Below are 17,111 nucleotides of genomic sequence, written 5' to 3'. Positions count from 1 at the left end.
CTTGCTGAAGAGAACTACCTTTGTCCTGTTGAAGTTGAGCTTGAGACAGTTGTCTTCATCAAGTTAGCAACTTTGGTCATGCGGGTGGTGAACGTGTTTTCTGTGTTGGAGTCTTGTCCGAGAAGGAGATTATGAGTTGTGTGTATTCTGAGTAGGAGGGGATGTTGTGTGCACTGATGACATTGGCCAGAGGGATTATGTAAGTGCTGAAGAGGGTGGGGCTGAGCAGTCAACCTTGAGGCACTCTGCACATGAGCTTGTGGGCTTCCGAGGTATAATGTGTCAGACTGACAGTTTGTGCTCTATCCATAGCCATAATCAACTTGTATTCCCGGACATGGGTTCAGGTCAGGAAAGGCGACGGGCACAGCATCACCAAAAAGATTCAAACCCTAAACGGGCTAAAACAAGGGTGTGTGCTGGCACTCTGCCTCTTCAACATCTATATCGCCGACCTAGATAACCAACTACGGTCAACTCCATCAGACCCTCCAAAACTGGGTAACGTCCCTATACCCAGTCTTCAATATGTGGACGACATTGAGCTCCTCGCTCTAACACCAGTAGGCCTGCAGCGACTCATCACCAAATTAGGAGCTTATACCACCAATGCCCAATTAACTATCAACCATCAAAAAACAAAAGTGATGTGTTTCGCCAGAAGAGTTAAATCTAAGGCTCATCGCAAATCTACCTGGCACCTAGACGGGCAACCCCTGTCCCCAGTAGACTCCTACAAATATCTAGGTTTCACTATTGACCGTAACCTCAACTTCAATTTACAACTGGGGCAAGGCCGTATCAGAGCCAAACAACTGCAGTTCGCCTTCAGTGTCCTAAAGAAAAAACTTACGGGGTGCTCTACAGGCCACTTGCTTAAAGCCATTTCAGCAACATTTTTACCCTCAATTTCATACGGCTCGGAAATTCTAAACACGAAAGACGTTATCTCCTTAAACTCTGCTCAATCAACTCTCTTCAAGGCCCTGTTCTCAATGCCCCGACACATTTCACCATCCCAAATTCGTCTTGAGTATGGCCTGAGAAACCAGACCCCCGACAGACAATGGGCATTAGTAAAATACTACTGGAGAATGAGGGACGCAGAGGATAACACCTTAGCACACTACTGCTGGAAGGAAATTGAAACCCAATCCAGGCTAAGTAATTCAACGTTCAGCGTTCTGAAAGTCTCTCTCGCGGCACTGCAAGTCGAGGAGGCCTGGCTCACCCTCCCCACTTACTCCAGTTTCAAAATCGTAGTGAATAACGCAATTAAAAGGACTTCCCTATTAATGGACAAAACAACTGTCTTAAAAAAAAAACACGCTTGGACCGTGATTCAAGGCTATCAGCGGCTGAAACCTCAACCATATTTACTTGATCATTTCTCCCAGGAGAGAAAACAGTACTTAACATTATTGCGGCTGGGGTCATTTCCATCAAAAGATATGATACCAAAATGGAAACACCTCTGGCAATCCAAGGAATGTCGCTTATGCGGAGGTCGGGAAGAGTCCCTTTTACACCTGCTATGCATATGCCCCTCCCTAGCAGCCACCCGAAGAACGGTCCTTCGGGAAGCCTTAAGGAAGGAAGAAATACGGACATGTAGAGCAGCTGTCATCCAATGCCTTGGAGGGTCATCAATCCAACTGTTCTGTAGGGCAATAACATTCCTCAAAATGGCAGCAAGAGAGCTGGATAAAAAGGAAACCATTCACTAATTTAAATAGTTTCAGCATACCCATCAATGGCAAAGCCTTAATGTTTTAAATTCCTCTGTTTTAAAATTTAAAATGTATTTTTATTTAAGGTGGTTTCCCACCCTTTTATGATTTTTTTATTGAAATCAAATAAAAGTATTCATGACTATCCATTAAGAAGGAGCAGATCAGCAGAGAGCAGGTCCGCAGATACCATTCTCGTGCAGGCATCTGAAGAAAATGGTGTGTTAGATCATATCAAAGGCTGCAGAGGGGTCCAGGAGAACGAGGGCTGCCATGTCTCCTCTGTAAAGGATCATGTGGATGTCATCTGTGGCGGCAATGAGTGCTGTTTCTGTACTGTGGTTGGTCCTGAATACAGGCTGTGTAGTATTGAGGTGCTGGTGGTTCCGGAGACAGTCCGAATAATTCCATTCAGCCTCTTTTCTGTATCAGAAAGCAAACATTCCTACTGGAATTTAAATTGGAAATTGATATTTTAGTATACACAAGTTTCTTAGCCCCCTCTTGACGGATGACCACAAAACATTTCAGGTAGGATCTTTATTTTTTTACAGTTTAAAATAGATTTGTTGAATACGCCAAAGTACGCACCTCCCCTTCAGCAATCTCCCGGGACGTTTCTCGTACCTAACCCATAGAAGCCAGCTGAGCTGAGAAAAGCCAGCCCCCATCCAGAGAGGACAGTATTTATACCCTAATTATTGGCAGACTACACAAAGATGTAGCATCTTTCAGGAAACCTGTACGTGATTGGTCAGTCATGATGGCATGAGTTCTCACTCCCCTGACTCATTCTAAAAACCTGACTTCACCAGTTTTAACAAAAGAAGCATACATGAATAACTACATTTATAAACATTTGCAACATTTACTAGGAAAACTGTTTCATTCTGATTCTCTTCCTTCCTTCCACAGTGTAGTCAGAACGGATACTTTTAACTAACTGGTACATTGGCACAGTCACAAGAATGTACAGTTCAGGTTGTCCTTGACTTTTTGTCATGAGGAAAGCTGCCACAGTCTGCGCATGCTCCCTTCTCATTAAATTGCGAGCCATAGCCTTGATGGATTCACAGGTAGCCATGTTTTGTGTAGGCCCCAAAAATAAAACAAACACAAAGATGATATTAATTTCATGTAAATCAGCCCATTATGTTTCCCACGTGCATTATTAATTCACACACATTATAAAAAGAGGTGTTATTAACTGAAAATGTTTATCAAAATATGCAACAAATCAAAGTCTATTAAGACAGGAATAATAAATCTAGATTACATGGATGAGCTGCGAAGAGAGAAACACATTCTATTAATCTTCAAAGGTAAAAAGGACACTTTTTCTCTACATTGCAAAAAAAAACACATGTTAATTCAGCAAAAGCATTTTCAGGCCTCACTTTCATGTTTTTCATGTGCCATGTTTTTAACCTGCACCAAAATGTGCGTGGCAATTTAAATGCAGCCTGTCTGAAGCACAAAAAAAATTAAACAATGCATGACTGCAGATGAAATCTGCTCCATCAATCCACCCTTCTGATAATTCAAATCATAATAAAATGATTTATAATTCATCACACATATTTAATTTCACTAGTGACAATATATATATATATATATTTTTTTTTTTTTAAATTGCAAAAGCTGAGCATATAAGAATGTTACTTCTATTTCTAAGGCAAACACAAGTCTGATCTGTAATCAGATCATATATAGCCACGCTCAATTGTTTTAGTGCAGAGTTCTGTAAGTAGCTTCTTGGAACAGTCTTCTTTAAAATAAGTAACTAAAATAATAAAAAAGGAGAATTCACCAGGACAGTTTCAGCCTTTCTTTGCTCATTGTCATCAGCTTGTCATTAGTATGGCTCATACTTTCAATGCAAATTGGACTACTTAGGTGCTGAGAAACTCTGACAGAGCACCATCAATCCTTTGCACTTTTTTCAACCAAGGCCTTTCACTCTTATTTTCACTTTGATCAGATTCAGATGTTTCACCACAGCATCTCTCAGATCAAAGCCGTTGCATCATCCATTATGCAGATCTTGTGTAGCAGCTGCAATCTGGTGAGAAACTGCACACTGTACATCAACCAGACCTACACAGCAATGGCTAGTGTTCTCCTCAGTGTTTTCCACAAGTGCATTTGCATATGCATTTTCAAGCCACTTTGGGGATGCTGAAACACAGTCTTTTGCAAAAGGTAACTCAGTGCTGCCATTGTGTTGCTTTATTATGCTTGACACTTCAGGCAGATAGCTGCAATCCATTCCTTGTCCAATCTGTTGTTCTGCACTTATTATCTTTAAGCCCACATTATGATCTGATTTCAGAGAAACTGGCAATCTATACCTGGGCATCAGTCTTTGCAATAACACATTTGCCACTATGCAGTTGTCATTTCACTCAAAAACTGTTCTGATACAACCCTGTTGTTCTGCTTCAAAAACATTTTCTTGAGCCTCTTTTAATTCATCTGTGAAGATTCCATAGAATGTACATGCTAACAGAACACAATTTTGTGCAACTGAATTAGCATTTCTCTCTCCCATGACAACAGTGACTCTCAATTGAGCAGATATACTGCATGTTATGGTAAGGGCACTCAATTTCGAATTTTGGGCTGGGGTAATTACTAAAAGCCATGACGCTTTGACAACATCATGTATAAGGAGCACAGCATGTGCTGCTTTTAATGTGTCACCTTTCAAATATGGGCCATCTACAAAATGGACATTGTTGGGCTGACTCAGTCGTTCATCTTTAAAGTCTGAATTTGGCTTTATGCATATTTTCATGATATTTAGACACTCATACTCAGTTTCATCATAATCCAATTCATTTGCTGACATTTCTGTGAAGTTAGGGTCAAAGGTCATTGGGCAATACATCACAGACCTTTGAACACAGTCATCTTTTTCAATAGGCAATGAGAGAGCGCAGCCCTCCCTCTCACTGCAAAGTAGTGTATTTTCTTTCAAATAAACTTTCATTCCTAGTGCTGGGGCGCAACATGTTTTCTCTTTCAACTCTAGGAATGCTTTTGTGCAATTGTTGTCCAATGGAAGCGGATCAGACACACCTGAGTGTGTCAGCCTCAGTAAAGGCTTAGCCACTAGGGAAAGGTTCAGTTACCACTCTCTACAGCATCTAACCATTCCCAAAAATGTCCTGACTTCTTTCTGAATTTGAGGTGTATTCATCTTGGAAATTATTTCCACCCTCTCTGGTGACACCTTTCTACCTCCCTTTCCAATTTTGTCTCCCAGACATTCATCTTCTTTTTGACAGTACTCCTGACTATTCTCATGCAATGGCACTGTGACATGAACTTTGCAAAAATCAATAAAAGTAAGCCATACTTCAGCACATGGAATGTGAAAAAACATATTGGCTGGATTCGGTACCACAGGACAACATGGAAAAAATATGCTTTTAATCTCCTGCACTATTCTGTTATTTTCATTTATTTTCTGTGAACCTATGATCAGAAAGTTACACAAACTTCCAATCAATTCCATCAAAAATCCTTTCATTGGTAAAATTCCTGCAACTGATTGTGTTCCTGAATACATGTCATCTAGTTCAAATTTTAATAAGACATGTTCTGCACATTTGATTAATCTGGCATCCTTCTCTGTAAACTCTCTTATTTCTGTGTTTATTATTTTTTCCAAAGCAGAAGGTGATTTTTCAAGTGTCTTTTCTGAAAATAATGCTACAGCTGTCTCTTGTTGGGCCATTTTAAAATGTACATCCTCGTCAGGAATATGAAAAATAACATTATCTGGTGTACAGTAATCTGTGCTGCTTAATTTGCAAAATAATTGTTTTCCTGCTAGGCCTGAGTCACAGACAACAATTTTGCAATTTTCCTCAAATGGGGCTATTTTTGGTGCACATTTTTCTACAACTGGGTTTGTAATTTCTTTCATTAAAACCCCTGCAACTAAATCAGGACTTTCCACTGCCTTCACAATGGACTTGGTAAATTCAGAATTGTGAGGGGTAAAACTCTCATTTGCAAACAGAGCAACCTGTTTGACTGGGTTCTGTTTTTGTCTCTGGAAATAATTCACATTTGCTCTGGACACCTTATTTAAATTAACTTTAGCATTTTCCATATTTTTTTTTTTTAAGACTTTATTCAGCACCAAATAGAATGCACAGTAGGTTACAACAAACCAGAACAATATATGCGTACCAGATGACGATACCATACATAACAATTGAAGAAGGGCAATGCAGGAGCGGGGAAGTTTTGGCCGGTTCGATCAGAAATACAGAGTGCCATTTTTCAATATAGGAGAATTACAAAGACAAAAAAATGAACAAAGTGCAAGAAGAACAAAAAATACACAATATAGCAAAGGAAATGAAATCAATAAGCATGCGAGAATCAAGAAGGCAAGTCGGGCAGCACAGATACAGGTAAATACTGAGAACGTCGTGGTGTTCTGGGACACAACCCACGCATCTCGCCACAGGTCCGCTAGTACAGGTCTCACCTCGCTAAGGAGCAAAACTCCACAGTTGACAAGCATTATGTATGGGAACACACCAGTTGTTATGCCCACGCCCCACCCCCCGGTCCAAGGCAGACTGCAGTGCAGAGCCCAAATTGGTGAGTGTGACGTCAGATGGCACCGGGCACGTGGAGGGGCCACTTATAGCCTAACCCACCCCCTCCGGGACAATGGAATGAAGGGATTGGGACTGCGCCTTCTGAGTCAGTTTTTCGACATAGCTTTGATATGGCCCCAAAATGTCCGTCGGACGGGAAGCTGAGGGGAGCAAGGCCGAAAACTCCACGCTGTTAACATTGCAGTGGGCCACACTCCTCAGCCATGTGCCAACCTTCGGAGCGCGACGCGCGCCCCAGAGCAGCGCCACCTCCCTCTTGGCCAGGAGGAAGCACAGGGATGCCAGTCTACGGAAAGATTGTGGGAAATTAGCTACATAGCCCAACAATGCAATTTCGGGGGTGGGATGTAGTGTCATGCCCAGTATTTCACCCAAGACCCGGTGGACTTCTAGCCAATAGGTATGTAGCTTCGGGCATGTCCACGACAAGTGAGAGAAGTCAGCGTGAGGAGAGGCGCATTTGGGACAACTGTGTGGCCTATTAGCGTCTATTTTATGAGCAAGCGCGGGGGTGTGGTACATCCTCCGTAGAAACTTGAAGTGGAGAAGTTTGTGCCTACTATTCATGGGCACCGTTTTGGTAACAGCGCAGCATGCCTCCCACTGGTCATCAGTAATCTGGATGCCCAAGTCCCGCTCCCACGCAGCGCGCACCGCGGAGTCAAAGGAGGGAAGAGATGTCATGCATAGCTTGTATAATCGCGACACTACGTGAGCGCTTGTCTGAGTCTGTATGATAAACGTGAGTGCCGGGTCCTCGGGCGGTGACAATGGAAACGTAGGGAATTCAGCGCGCAGCATGGATCGGAGCCTGGTCAAGGTGAACGCATCCATAAATGAGCGATCATCGAAGCGTGCGTCCTCCGTCAACGAAAAAGCATGTCCCTCAGGGAACAGGTCGCCAACAGAGTGTAATTGAAACTTGGACAGCGTGCGTTCAACCGGTGATGGGGAGCCAGTGAGGGTTGGGGAGGGGGAGCGAAGAAGAGTACAGCTTGTCCACGCGGAGTAGTCTCCGCAACTTATCCCAGGCCCAGCTCATGGTGGAGACCGGCTGTATGTCTTGTGGATCACGGGGAAGTCCCTTGGGAAGTATGGAGCAAAGCGGCACCGGAAGTGCCGTATCGGCCTCAGGTCGCAAGAAGGGAATTCTGGCATCCGGGTGAAACCAGGAGTGCGCGTATGAGCATTGCGCCACCAGGTAGTAAAGGTGAAAATCCGGCACCCCGAATCCACCTCGTTCATAAGGTAATGTCAACGTGCGCCAAGCCACACGAGGGTTCTTGCCGCGCCATATCAGGCGCAGCAAGGCAGAGCGAAGTTGTGTAAAGAAAACCTTAGTCAGAGGGATCGGAATATTGTTGAACAAGTATAAAAACCGAGGGAGGACAACCATTTTGACAATGGCAATCCTGCCAGCCATGGACAGGGGAAGACGGAGCCAACGTTCCGTATTGTCCTCCAAAAAATCCAGGGCGCGCCCATAGTTTAGTCTCACAATGGACACCGCATCCAAGTGGATGTGTATTCCAAGGTATTTGACGGAGTCGGTGCACCACTCCAATGGGAAGGGACAATCCCACTGCGCCGTGGAGGGGGTCAAGGGAAAAATAAGTGACTTGTGCCAATTAATCTTCAGGCCAGAGTATGAGCCGAATCGCGTGATCTCGTGGATCAAGGGCTCCAAATTTGTATTAGGGGTGCGGACATACAGGACCGTGTCGTCCGCATATAAAGAGACAAGTAGAGGACCCGTGCGGAATTGTAGACCCCTGTGGAGGTGCTTCTCCTGAAAATGACGGACTAAAGGGTCCATTGCCAGAATATATAGGAGTGGGGACAGTGGACAGCCCTGCCTGGTCCCTCGGGAAAGCGCAAAGTTTTCAGTTATGGTGCCGTTCAAACGTATACGTGCCGTAGGCGCAGTGTAGAGCAATTCAACCGTGGCCACAAACATCGCAGGCATTCCCATTCTGCGCATGACGGATAAAAAAAAGGGCCATTCCAGTGTATCGAACGCTTTTCCAGCGTCCAGGAAGACCGCAGCCGCTGGGATGGAGGGGTCAATTTTATGAAGAACCGAGAACAGTGTACGGATGTTGAGGGAGGTGGACCTGTGTGGGACAAAGCCGGATTGAGCCGGCGCAACCAGGGTATCTACAAGAAGCGCCAAGCGAATAGCCAGGACCTTCGCTAGGATTTTGTAGTCAAGGTTAAGGAGGGACAGAGGGCGGTAAGAGCTACAGTGGGAGGGATCACGACCCGGCTTGGGAAGCAGAACTATGACTGCCTCACGGAGGGTGGGGGGGAGCACGCCCGTCTCCAATGCTTTCGCATAGACCTCCAACAGGCGTGGCACCAGTTCTTCTTTGTACTCCTTATAAAAATCGGCAGTAAACCCATCCAGGCCAGGCGCAGAGGAGCTCTTCATCGAGTCTATAGCCTCAATTATGTAATCTGGGGTGATGGGATCTGCCAGAAAGTCCTGAATGCGCTTCTCGAGGTAGACCTTGGCTATCTCGTTGAGGTAGGGCCCTGGGTCGCAGTTGGCACCAGTTAGTGCAGAAGTGTAAAGACGGGTGTAGTAAGACAGAAAGGCATCGCAAACGTCGGGAGTGGAGTAGTGCCTCGTACCTTGAGCGTCGTGGATATCAGTTATGTATGCCGCTTGGTGTGGCGGGCGGAGCATCTGCGCTAGCAACTTGCCCGGCCTTTCCCCCTCCCCATACTGACGCGCTGTGTAGTGCTTACCAGGAATCGGAGCTCCCTATCCGCAGTGTCTCTAAATTCCAGCAGGAGTTCAAGGCGCCTTGCCTCCTGGGCTGGGGAGGGATCCCCAAGTATCTCCCTATCCAGTGCAGAGAGGTCAGCTTCTATGCGGGTTAAAGTGGTGCGAGTGCCACGAAGGGCCCCAACGTGTTTGGCGATACAAACCCCTCGGATGGTAGCCTTAAAACCCTCCCACAGTGTGGCCCAGGAGGCCACCGAGCCCGTGTTAGTTTCAAAATAGTCATCAATGGCTGTGCGGACCTCTTCCGTAAAAGTCGGGTCAAGCAAGGCCTTGCCGGGGAAACGCCACTGCCTCTCATACCCGCCCACCCTTGGGACCGCCAGTGTCAGCACCACCGGGGAGTGATCGGACAGTGTGCGCGGGGGTGTGCATCCAACCGGCCACGCCAGGAGAGAGTAGCCAGTAGTTTATTCTGGTGCTGGTGTTATGGAAGCCTGAGTGGTGTGTGTAAGCAGGGGAGTGCGGGTGCGCCCTGGCCTCTACATCGATGAGGGAAAAGTGGGAGCAAATGTCCGCCATCACTGAGCGGGCAAGCGGTTTGCAATCCGGGGAGAGGGAGGTGCTGTCCCTGCCGGGGGTCATCAAGAGGTTGAAGTCACCCCCCATCGCCAGTAAGTCAATGTCAGATCGAAGCAGCAGGAGCTGTATGTGTTGGAAAAAGGCAGGGGAGTCAACATTAGGGCCGTAGACACACACCATGGCAATTTTATACCCATACAGCATTCCAGAGATAAGCACATACCTGCCGTCATCGTCAGTCTTGCTATCGAGCAACACAAAGGGAATACGTTTATGTACTAGAATCGCCACCCCTCTTGCGTATCTACTGTAACATGAAAACACTCTGTGTGCACCCCATCCCCTTGCCAGAGAATGAGTGTCCGAAGGCATCAAATGGGTTTCCTGTAGGAATAGTACATCCACCCTGTGGCGCATAGCATAGCTCAGCACTTGTCTGCGCTTCCGCGTGGTGTTCAGACCACGAACATTCCAAGTCATCATCGTTAGCATGGAGGGGCCAGCCCCAAGACCTATCCCGGCCATATCACAACATGAACAATCAAAGAAAGCTGCGTATCCGGCAAGCCGGGCCAATGAGTCTCGCAATAAGAAGCAAACAAAAAAAAACACAAAAACAACACACAACCCATCCCCCGCCCGCCACATAGCCTCCCGACATCCCCAGAGAGGCAGTCCCCAATCAAAAAGAAAAACATAGCAAAAATTGTCATGTGCGAAAACCACAATTGTAGTAGATATACATTTGAAAAACAAAACATCAAACCCTTAAAGAAGGTATGCAAACAGGCGTACACCATGGGGGGTAGCAACGCCTCGCCACGCGGGCTATCCGGCAAAGCGAACACTATGGCAATGGTCGTGCAACAAACCAGGAAGAAATAACCATTAAGTCCATAACAGATAGCATACAAAGAGAAGGAGAGTCAGGCGAATCAGCACCTGTCCGCATCGGCAAAAAGGTCGGCGCTGGACTGCGTAGCAGAGCGTGGCGGAGAATGCACGCCAGAGCCAGAGGGGGATGAGGAGTTTCGCTTCTTGTAGCCGTTACAAAAGTCTTGCGCCTCAGCCGGGGAGTCAAAAATGCGGAATCTGCCGTCTACCTCCACCTTCAATCTCGCTGGATAGAGCATGGCGTATTTCAGGCCAAGGTTACGGAGAGCAGACTTGACGCTAGTGAACTTGCGACGTGCTTCCTGCACCATGAGCGTGTGGTCCGGGAAAAAAGACAACCTGCTGCCCTGCCACTGCACTTCTCCCGCCTCACGTGCAGCGCGGAGTGCGGCGTCGCGATCACGAAAGTTCATGATGCGAGCTATTATGGGCCTGGGTGGAAGTCCTGTGCGGGGCCTGGGCCCCAGTGACCTGTGGGCTCGCTCAACGGCAAAGCCAGGAGTGAAGGTGTCTTTTCCAAACAGTTCTATTAGAAGGTGTTCCACAAAAGTGTCAAACCGGCCAGTAGCAGTCGTCTCCGCAACGCCCAAGATGCGAATGTTATTGCGCCGACTACGCGCTTCTAAGTCCTCATTTTTGATGGCCACGTTTTTAAGGATTGTTTCGACCCTCTCCAGCCGCTTCAGGGACTTCGCAGCCCCATCCTCAATGTCCGAAATCTTGGACTCCGCTAAATCAAGCCTCCGGTCATGGGCCTGTACTGCAGTGTTCATGTCTGAAAGTCGCTGGTCCAGTGCGTCAAAGCGAGTGTCCAGCGCCTTGAAGCCAGCGCGCATCTCCCCCATCATGGCGGCCATCATCGTTGTAGCGTCCCCCGCCTCTGCTGCGCCAGCGGCCCCAGAGGCCGGCCCCGGCGGGGGGTCTGTGGTGTGAAGGGGGGTCTTGTCAAAGTTGATTTTCCGTTGGTTCAAGTCCCTCTTCACCATCTTAAAGACTGAGAGGGAGATGTGGTGGAAGCAGCGACCGACCTCAGCACCAACACCCAGGGCAGGCGGTGACAGGAGGGTGGCAGGCTCGAGCCTCCGTGTGCCCCAGAGGAGAGTGTAGTGGTGAAGAGCGGCAAGCCAGGGCTGCAGAGGCTCTGCCCTCAAAGATGGCGCCGTGGAGCTTGGTAGCCGCCTACAGTAGTGTGCAGGGAGCAGGAGGATGTCAGCGGAGGCCAGGTATCAGCAGCGTCGCGAGCCAATTTAAGCGGCCTGCAGGGTAGGGAGCGACCCTCTCCTGAAATGAGGTCAGGAGGAAGGGGGGGAACAGCCGTTCCGCCAGGCGCGAGTGGGGCAGGACTGCCGGAAGTTATCGGTGGGCGCCGCCGGTAATCACGGCCGCCTCAAGCCCCGAGTCCCCCCGCCCCCAGTCAAGCGCTCCTGCCGGCCGCCCAAAAAAACCCCCCGCACAAGGCCACCAATCGAGGCCCCGGTCCCAGCGCGCTCACAGGCCCAGGGCGCCGGAGCGCGACAGGAATCAGGCGCACCAACCGGGGAGAGGGCACGGAGGTGGGGCAGCGCATCAGGAGGCCCCGTGGGAGCAGCAGAGAACAAGAGGCCCGGCGGGCGAGACCCGAGCCGCGCCTTCCCAGAGTACCGGCCCTGCGGGGAAGATGGCGCCGAGGTCCGGAGGCCTCGTTTCCCCTGCGCCCCACTCACCGCCGAGGTCGCTCCCGACAAGGATCCAAGGCTCCGAAGGCACCAGGCGGCATCAGGAGGCTCCGCTGGTAAGTTGCAGCAGGATAAACGGGCGGATCATGCCGTGTTCATCTCCGCCGGGAGCCCGCCTGGAGGAGCTTCACTAAAGAGCGGCCATTCCGCTCTCCGCCGTGGCCACGCCCCCAGCATTTTCCATATTTTGTGGGACCATCTGTGCTTGAAATATTCCTGCCATAGGTACCTGTTTCTGAACTGACATTTGCATTTGCTTAACTGGCATATTTGGCATCTGCAATTCTCCATGTTTTTGTGCAACATGTTTAAATTTATTTTTCTTCTTCCAATGCTCAAATCTGTTATAAAGATGGCAAAGGGACACATTTTCCAGCAGTACAACATCCATACCTGAATTTGCACTAACCAAAACACCTTTACTTCCATCTTGTGTTCTTTTAATCTGTACCCAATCAACATCCTTTGCTGGCACTCTGCCCTTCAGGAAAATAATCACTGCTATATTTTCCTCCATAACAACAGAAAACGATGGTGCATTCATGCAAACCCTTTTCACTGTCTCCTCACCTGGCCCTTGAACAACAACTTTAGATTCAAACCACAATTTAGTCAGCATGGCAATATAAAAGAACATTTCCAAATGAATGCACAACTCGTTCAATATTTCATCAAATCCATCAACTTGTGGGTACCACAGCATAAATGTGTCTCTCAATTGTGGGATTGTGTTCAGAAATGCTGCAAGTTCACTTTCATTCTGTGGCATATGAACATGCACTTCTCCCACTATTTCTCTCAATGAGTAAGCAAAAGCTTCTCCCTCATTCTGCTTATTATTTTTCTCAATTATATCTGGTGGCTTCTTTTCCTTATCCATTTTCCTTGCTAGGTCTGGTGGTTTCTTTTGCTTCTCATGTTTTCTTGTCCAATTGTCTCCTAATTTCTCAAACCCATTGCATTTGAAAATATATTTTATTTCTGCAATGTGCAAATGCATTCCTGAAGAACACATTTTCTCATTTGCTTCATCAGGATGTACCCTGAAACCTTTCTGAAATGGAAAACTTCCTGAAACATCAGTTTCATATTTTTGAGCCAAATCTGTCAGTCCATTATGTGTAGTTAATGCACATACAGCTGTTTCCTTACTCAGGGAAATTAATTCTTTTTCTTGACACTGGTTCACATTTTCATTATTTAAACAGCAGGGACAGTTAATTTCTTCATGTTCACATGTTGAATTTAAAACACTAAGCTGTCTCTCTTTTTCAGGGCCTGTGTTAATATGTTCTCCCATGTTCTCTGTCTTTTTAATTACTGCTGCTTCCTCAGAGCAGGTTTGAAAAATCCCATTTTCAAATATATTTATTTTATCCTGGGCTGCAGATGTTGTAAATACCATTTTTCTCTCACCTTTCAGTGCTTGGTGTACTTTCTGTTCAATAATCTCTGTATTCTGAGTTTCTGAACTATACCCTGCCAAAATCACTCCTTCTGCAGCCCTTTGCACCTTTTCAGTAGGGCCCATATTAATTGGGACAGTCATAATTTTTCTAGGCATTATCTGTGCATCAGAGAATGCTACAACTCCACTGTGTGAACATCAGACAAAGTGCTATGAGATGGACCAATATGTGTAATTATGTGTCGAACTGCACTTAAGTATCCAAGATTTGGAAAAAGTGCCCATCAGCTCTCGTCCGGTGCCGCCCAATACATCATTTGGGCTCTCCTTACCCAGGAGGAAGTACAGTTTGTCTATTGATATGATTTTGACAATAAACAACTCATACACGTTATAAGGTTGTATGGGTAATAGAACCGGATAATTGTTTTAAAGGAGTAGCTGAATTACAGTGCCAAAAGAAAAATAAATGTGGGGAAAAGTGCAAACTAAAATTAGGTCGTATATGAGTGGATTACAAAGTTTATTAGGTTCCCTCAATACTCATACAACTTTATAACGTGTATGAGTTGTTTCTTTCTGCACCTTTTGTCCTTCTTTCTGACTTATTTTGTTTCTTTCTGCTCCTCTCTTTCTTCTTTAAGTACCCATCTTGCCTCTTTCTCAACCCCTTTTCCCCCTTTCAGCATGTCTGTTGCTTCTTTCTGCACTTCTCTTGCCTCCTCCTCCTCCCCTCTTCCCTCTTTCTGCATCTCTGTTGCTTCTTTCTGCACTTATCTTGCGTCTTTCTGTACCTCTCGTGCTTCTTTCTGCACCCCTTGTGCCTCTTTCTGCACCCCTCTTCTCATTCTGTACTCCTCTTGCCTCTTTCTGCACCTCTGTTTGTTCTCTCTGCACATCTTTTGTTACTTTCTGTGCCTCTCTTGCTTCTTTCTGTACCTCTCTTGTCTCTTTCTCTACCTCTCTTCCCTCTTTCTGTACCTCTGTTGCATCTTTGTGCACTACTCTTGCTTGTTTCTGCACCTCTATTGATTCTTTCTGTACCACTTGGGCTCCTTTCTGCACCCCTCCTTCATCTTTCTGCACCCCTCTTGCCTCTTTCTGAACCCCTGTTCCTTCTTTCTGCATCTCTATTGCTTCTTTCTTTACTTCCCTTGCCTCTTTTTCCACCCCGATCCCTCTTTCTGCACCCCTTGTGCCTCTTTCTGCACCCCTCTTCTCATTCTGCACTCGTCTTGCCACTTTCTGCTCCTCTCTTGCTTCTTTCTGCACCCCTCTTGCCTCTTTCACCCTCCCTCTTCTTTCTTTTGTGCAGCTCTGTTGCTTCTTTCTGCACCTCTCTTGTTTCTTTCTGCACCTCTCTACCCTCTTTCTGTACCTCTGTTGCATCTTTCTGCACTATTCTTGCTTCTTTCTGCACCTCTATTGATTCTTTCTGTACCACTTGTGCTTCTTTCTGCACCCCTCTTTCATCTTTCTGCACCCCTTCTGCCTCTTTCTGAACCCCTGTTCCTTCTTTCTGCCTCTCTATTGCTTCTTTCTTCACTTATCTTGCCTCTTTTTCCACCCAGATCCCTCTTTCTGCACCTACGTTGCTTCTTTCCGTACTTCTCTTGATTCTTTTTGCACCTCTGCCCCTTCTTTCTGCAACCCTTGTGCCTCTTTTTGAAGCCCTCTTCCCTCTTTCTGCTCTCCTCTTGCCTCTTTCTGCACCGCTGTTCCTTCTTTCTGTACTTCTTTTGTTTCTTTCTGCAACTTTCTTGCTTCTTTCTGCACCCCACTTGCCTCTTTCGCCATCCCTCTTCCCGCACCTCTCTTGCTTCTTTCTACACCCCCTTGCCTCTTTCTCTATCCCTCTTCCCTCTTTCTGCACCCCTATTGCCTCTTTCTGCACCTCTCTTCCCTCTCTTTGCACCTTTGTTCCTTCTTTCTGCACGTCTTTTGTTTCTTTCTGCACCCTTCTTCCTTTTTTTGCATCCCTCTTGCCTCTTTCTGCAGTTCTCTTGTCATTTTCTGCACCTCTCTTGACTTTTCTGTACCTCACTTGCCTCTTTCTGCACTTCTCTTGCCTCCTTTTCTACACCTCTGTTGCTTTTGTCAGAAATCCTCTTGCCTCTTTCTGTACCCATGTTGCTTCTTTCTGCACCCCTCTTGCCTCTTTTTACGACTCCCTTACCTCTTTCTGCACTTCTCTTGCCTCAGTCTACCCACCTTTTCCCTATTTATGCACGCTTTTGCCTATTTCTGCAACTCTTGTGCCTCTTTCCACAGTTCTCTTGCCTCCTTTTATAACTGACTTGCCTCTTTCTGCACTTCTCTTGCCTCCTTTTCTATACCTCTGTTCCTTCTTTCAGCAATCCTCTTGCCTCGTTCGGTACCCCTGTTGCTTCTTCCTGTACCCCTCTTGCCTCTTTCTGCACACTTTTGCCTGTTTCCGCAACTCTTGTGCCTCTTTCTACAGTTCTCTTGCCTCCATCTGCACCCCTCTTGCCTCTTTCAACACTTCTCTTGCCTGTTTTTCCACCTTTCATGCCTCTTTCCGGACCTTTCTTTCCTCTTTCTACACCTCACTTGCTTCTTTCTGTACCCGTGTGTCTGTTTCTGCACCTCTCTTCTCTCTTAGTGCAACTCTCTTGCCTCTTTCTACACCTCTCTTCGATCTTTCTGCACCACTCTTGCCTATTTATGTACCTCTGTTGTTTCTTTCTGCACCTCTCTTGTCTCTTTCTGCACCCTTTGTGCCTCTTTCAGCACCTCTGTTGCTTCTTTCTGCAGTTCTCTTCCTTCTTTCTGCACCCTCCTGCTTTGTGCACCTTTCCTAACCCTTTCTGCACTCCCTTGCCTCTTTTTGCACCTCTGTTGGTTCTTTCTGCACCTCTTTTACTTCGTTCTGCACTTCAAGTGCCTCTTTTTGTAATCTTCTTGCCTCTTTATGCACCTCTGTTGGTTCTTTCTACACTGCTCTTTCTTCTTGCTGCACCTCTGCTCCAAATTTCTGCATCCCTCTTGCCTTTTTCTGCTCCCTGCTTCCCTCTTTCTTCACCCCTTTTGCCTGTTTCTGCAACTCTTTTGCCTCTTTCCGTACCTCACTTGCCTCTTTTTGCACCTCTGTTGGTTCTTTTGCACTGCTCTTGCTTCTTTCTGCACCTCTCTTGCAAATTTCTGCCCCCTCTTGCTTTTTTCTGCACACCTCTTACCTGCTTCAGCACCTCTCTTGCCTCTGCCTGCACCCCTGTCCCCCTTTCTGTACCTCTTTTGCTTGATTCTGCAACTCTCTTGCCCCTTTCTGAAGTTCTCTTGCTTCCTTCTGCACCTCTATTGCTTCTTTCTGCACTTCACTTGCCTTTTTCTGAACCCCGTTGCTTCATTCTGCACTTCCCAAGCTTCCTTCTGCACGTGTCTTGCTTCTTT

Source organism: Lissotriton helveticus, chromosome 8, assembly GCF_964261635.1.
Source record: "Lissotriton helveticus chromosome 8, aLisHel1.1, whole genome shotgun sequence".
NCBI lineage: Eukaryota > Metazoa > Chordata > Amphibia > Caudata > Salamandridae > Lissotriton > Lissotriton helveticus.
This window is presented reverse-complemented; position numbering follows the sequence as displayed.